Raw genomic sequence first — 6,429 nt, 5'->3', positions numbered from 1 at the left:
TGTCAGTTATCTAATGTATATAACGATTATAACGATTAATATGAGAATATAGAATTATAATCGTATATAAAGATTTAGCGATCGGTCAATAGCTTCATAATATATGTTTTCATAATGTATATGTCGGAAATATCGCATGATGATCACTTTAATATTGAGTAGTATTAAAGTGATCATCAGGATCCATAATGAAAGACAAGACTTCATAGATTATATTTATTTCTACAGAAGATAGTGTCCGATACAATGAGAGTTCTGAACATAAATATAACATCACTTACTATGATTTTATTTTTCTGGTGTTTAAAATATATCCTGCTCAAAATCTGGAGCAGCCCGACTGGGGAAGTCCCTCGACCTTAGAAGAAGAACATACTGCTTTCCAGCAGTATTGTGTTGCTGCCGTATCCTTGACTGCCGATATACTCATAATTGTGTAAAAAAAAATTGTTTTTCTTCGGCCATTAAAATTTTATAAAGGTTGTAATCTCTACCACACCGACAATCTCCTTTCATTTCTTCTTCATTCTAGATATTAGTTAGATTAAATGTACTATTTTGGTATTATTGAAAGTCAATAATGTAATATAATGAGTAAATGAATAATTTGCAATTGAGATAAAGTCTCTTGTATCAGCTAATAACAAATAAATAAAGCGGAAAAGAAATATATGGTTTTGTACTGCTATAAAATATGTTATAATTATGTGTGTAATAATGAAACAAAAAATAAATAAATATAAAAGTAGCACACACATAGTGTTTATTTTTTTATTTTTAATTATTTGTACTAGTGGTCACACAGAGGCCGAAATTCGACCATAATGAAAAATTGAAATTAAAATCAAACAAAAAATTATGAAATAAAGAACCGTTTTAAAAAAAATCAATTTGACTGCAGACTGACAATCAACAAAAGAGTATAATATGCGCGTGTGTATCACATACATGTTAGTGTGTCAAATTGTTTTTTTTTTTATAGTTTTATATATTTTTACATTCCTGACTTTTCCTTCTCTATATAAACTATAAGTGTTCGAAATTTCATACTCCCGTCCGCGCAAATTTTCGTAAAAAGAAGTACAACGTTTTTGCTTTGCGTATTTTTTTAAGTACAAGCCTAAAACGAATACTAACACCATCGGCTCCGCGATAAAAAAAATGCTTCACGTATTATTACATACTTGAAACGAAATGTTGGTATGACAGTAATTGTTAATCTCATTTTCCGTACTAGAACAAAATAAAAGGCGGACCACTATTGAAAGCCATTAATCAAGAAGAAGAAGAAGAAGTAAAAGGTGGACGTGTTGATTGACGTTTGCCTCAAATATTTTGTTATCTGTTTGACCTTTAACCTTTTTTATACATATTGATTAGGACTTAAATAAGAAATAGTCATAGGTAAACTCTGTTTAGATAGAACTCAAATTTTTTCAAAGCAATTGCTTGTCAATAATTTTCTACGGTATCTATCAGATAATAAATTTTCAAGGGCATTTTTACACAGGCATGTTAGCAAATATTTTTATTAAATATTCAAATATTAGACACCCTTCCAAATGTCTTTGATTACATAATTTTTCTATTTAATAAGTTAACTGTCGTTTTATCGAACCTAACCTAGTGCTTATGATCCAAAGCGTAAAACGAAAACGAATTCAAGATTAAAACATTTTATGGAATCCAATTATAATCGTTATTCCACGAAATTTACAAAGTATTTTTAAAAATTCCACACATATTAAAAATAAATAAAATATAAGGTTAAAACAACTCAATAAACCCGCCCTAATTAAGTTTTCAACTCTGAAATGAGTATCGTAGTCGCCGGTAAGTGTGCGCCGATCCGGCGACGGTGACGCTGCACTATGCGCATGCGCCGGCGCCGCTCCGGCATTCGGTGATTGCTCAGGACATTCCCACGTAAATTCTCACCATTACCACTTGTTAGCTTAGAAGACTCCAGAATATTCTGGAAAATTCTCGAAATATCGAAATAGAAAATTTTAATTAGTTAAAGGAAGTTCCCTTGTAATTTCTGATAAAGTTTCCTATTTATTAGCTTTTATATAACAAAGACTTATTGTTAAAGTGAGTTCTAAGAATTAAACCTAACGATTGAAAATATGAAAGTTGTCTTGTTTTGATTGTATTGAAATGGCTAAGTGGATAAAACACAGTCGTGATTTCTAAACGAAAGGTCGCAGGCTGAACACGTAAGTGCAAAATTAGTAAAAAAATTAATTTCCTTCGCGGTAAAAACATGTTGAAGACTGTAATTTTGAGTGACAAGTATATTTGTCAATCTTCAAGGTAGCAATGTGATGAGTAAGGCCTTAATTTTTCTGCCTAATGAACATTTATCCTAGCATACTGTAAAATTACATTGACACTATTATAACTGATAGCAGAAAATGTTTAGCCTAAAAAGTCTTCTCTCAGTTCTTATTAGTATTCTTGAGTGTGTGTATTAAGTCATAGATGAATTTTTTACAGTGCATTTTTATTAATTTGGAAACGGTTACGGCAACTGATTTTGGTGTTGCCATTATGTATAAGTATCTCGTCACCTGGAATAGTGGATAGATGGGTGGTAATAAATAAGAGTATATGTTTATGTGAGTGTAACTGCTAAATAATACATCAAACAACAATTAACATTCTAAATCAACCTAATCTTAAAAAAACACACTAAGATCTGTCAATATTTGATACCAAGCACGCAACAACACCCTTCGTTCCAGGGTTAGAAACAATAAAATAATCGTGACCCAAAATCGATACGAAATGAGACGTCAAATGGAACGTGATTAAATAACTTGTAACCAACTCCGGAGCACGCTGCGATGAAGATGTTATCTCGTCTGAGGTGATCCGACGTGACGCGAAATGGTGAAATCGTAATTCTATCTTGATTAATGGTTATATGTTTGTTTATTGGTGTTTATTATTGTTTCCTCGAATTATATAGCCGTTTAGAGTAAGTTGGGGATAGAAAATTTTATTTTAAATATGTCTGTATTTTGATAGATTTATTGGAACTTCTGTATAATCTGTATTTTATGATTTTGACAATGGTATTACAATGACACTTTATTTCCTTTTGATTTTTTAAATAATAACATATAGCAATTATTGTATTTTTACATGTTGATATAATTATTTAAATTTTAGTTATCTATTTATCATTGAATTTATTATTATTGAATTCTAGTTATATTTGATTATTAATATTCTCTTGACTTACCTCTTATATAAATTTGATTATTGATCTTTTAAAATGAATTTTATTGTTAATGAGTAGGATTTTTACTTTTTACTTTAAATTTTTTTATGTGATGTTATCTTAATTATACTTGCTTCATGACATTAATATATGGTAGAATGTTGTGTACTCCGTAATGGGATACATATTTGATAATAATGTAGTAATGATTCATATATAATGTTTTGTATGTATTCTGTGGATGTACCTATAAAAGAAATAAATAAATAAATAAATAAAATAAATAAATTTTATTGGCCAACTTAGAAAAAAAAAATATTTTAACAATTTTTTTGTTACATGTTTTTTTTTATTTCACTTTTTATAGCTTTAATCATAACAAGAGTTTCAGGAATGTAACTTAATTATTTCTAATCTGTTATAACATGATCTAAGAATTATTGAAGTTATACTTCTTTGGCGCGTTAGGGAAAAATGATGAGAGTAAATTTTTTTGATGCGCGCGCACACTGTCACGAAAAAACCAAAAACCTGAGTGCCTAGTGCGAGTTTTATTCACAGAAACATGACAGAAACGCGTTTATACGTGAAGATTTTTTTGCATGGGATTTAAACAGTGCAGCCTAGACGATAAAGAATAGTTTACGATACAATCGATACAGATCATTGATTCATCTAGCGGCAAACGCGAGAACTAGGTTGAAATGCCGAATTTCCCATACAAAATAAAATTAAAATTTACGCCCGTTATTGCGGGCACTCTGAAGTTAGCTAGTCACCGAAGAAGAAGTTAACAACGTGAAGTTAGCTAGCCAATGAAGTATAACTTCGTACGTGGGTACATAAGTACACATACTGTTTTTTTATTATGTTGTAGATCATCTTGTCTCGTATCAATGTATTCATTATGTACTGCAATTAAATAATATTCAAAAACCTACAAAAAGTAATCAAAAAAATATGCTAGTTACAATGTTTGTATTTCAAATTTGTGTTAATTTACTAAAACCGCAGCTAAATACGTCAAATTTTTTTCCTTAATAGGTAAAACATTTTCTCCTTAGACATCTAAGGATAAAATGTTTTTCTGAATTGACCTCTGGTTCTGAAGTATCTTATAACAAAATAACGAACAAACTATTTTTTGTTTCGTTGTTGTATATCGTATGTATATACTATAAAACAAGACAAAAATAGTCATTCTTTATAAAAAGTAAACATTAGTAAACAAGTTATACTATCAAAAAAGGATTTTTATGTAAATTAAATAGCTTGCATAATAATTGTAATTACTTACAATAAAATTGTACTATTTTTTAATATTATGTGTAGAGTAGATATAAGTTTTATTTTTAGATATAAATTTTACACATAAAAATACAATTGGAGACTAAGATAATAATTACGATGTTTACGTGTGTCTTTATTTTTTGTTGTTTTTTCTTTTAACATAACAAATATGTGTATGAAAGTAGCGCTTTAAATTCTAAAGGTTAGCAGTTATATTTAGCATCTAGCTCTCGAACAACTGAAAAAAAATATTAAAAGTTGTGTCAATACAAATTGAAATAATGATTTAATTTCACATTAACTATTTGTTACAACTATTAGTCTATCTAAGATACTATTCAGACTGACCGCGTTGCGATTTTTGAAACCGCAGACTTTTGTATGGACCCAGAAATCAGGTCAGCACACATCGCACTTCCGGCAAAAAAAAAGCAAAAAGTTCTCATTATATAGGAGAAATGTTTCAGATTAACCAACGCGCTGTTCTACTGAAGTTTGGTGGATAATTTACCTACAGTAAATGTGAACGATAACCATAAGGTGTCTGTGATAACAATCAGGTCCGATGGTTATACGTTTTCGAGGGACAGTATACTTATCTACGGGAAACTTTAAAGTTATTTTCGGTAATAGTTACGATGGTAGGTAGGCATTGGCTATTTTACTTGTTTTAATAAGTATCATTCTGGGTTAAAATGTTTAGAAAAAATATTTGTTAAAGGCTGTATATAGACTTCTATTTTAGAACAATGATATGCAAATAGTATACATGACGCAAAGAACATTAAAACTGCTGCAATTTTTTTGTGAAATTACTACATATTCTCACGATGTATCGCGTTCAATGTGTTAAGCCTCTAAAGGTCGACATTAAGTGATTATCGAAGATTAAACGTCAAGAAATCTCGAGCTGTCAGGCCGCTGACGCCGGTCATGACGCCGGTCATAACGCAGGTCATGACGTCGATGACGCCAAACATAAATAGTGATCGAGAGATACGGTGAATTAGATATGTACAGATATTGATGCATTTTTTATTTGTTTAAGCTTATACTGACGCTTCGAATGAGGTCGTATAGTGTTTGAATTAATTATAAGGAAATTTTCGTTACAGTTATAATATGTATATACTATTACAAATTTTTTTTTTTTAGAATTCGAAATAGAATTGGCCAGGAATTTTTCAGACAGCACGTTCCCGATATTTGTGTGTCTGTATTGAAGTTAATATATAATATTTTTTTATCTATTATAACAAATAGATGGGTTAAGGTTGTTTCTCGAAATGGTTCAGTTTTGACTATGTATGTTTGTATTCGTTTCGTTTTTTATGTGTGTTAACTCGGAGCTTTTGACTGGGTCCTATTTCGATCTAACAAGTACTTTTTCACTTATCACTAATAGTACTTATTTACTTGACCATTTTTTCGTCAATCTACGTTGTACTTACTACGTACTTCATAACTTTTTACTGTGTGAACCGAATACATGCAAGAAGGCTGATGCTTGTCGTGTGGTCTCATTTAAATTTGATAGAGATTGCGCATTGATTTGACTATTTTGTGACCTGCGTTGTATTACTGGTCGATGTAATTGAAGCCGGTTTTTTTTTGCAAGTAAACATATTTATTTTAAACCATATTACCAAATGCATTAATTTGATGACCGTGTTTATAATTTAAGCTTGTACTAATGCCTAAATCATTTATTATAGTTCCATAGACATAAGTGCAATTATTTTTACAAGAAAAAATGAAAAGATGTAAAAACTCAATTTAGTGTTATTAGATATAGAAAGCGTGCTATGAATTGATTACTTATACAAACTCATTTCACACTGACCTCGGTCGCCCGTTTTTACTCTATTACCATAAGAAACGACAATTTATCCATCACATCACGAATAAGG

The sequence above is a fragment of the Melitaea cinxia genome, chromosome 12 (assembly GCF_905220565.1).
Source record: "Melitaea cinxia chromosome 12, ilMelCinx1.1, whole genome shotgun sequence".
NCBI lineage: Eukaryota > Metazoa > Arthropoda > Insecta > Lepidoptera > Nymphalidae > Melitaea > Melitaea cinxia.
The sequence above is the reverse complement of the archived record's forward strand: the minus strand, read 5'-3'. Positions refer to the sequence as shown.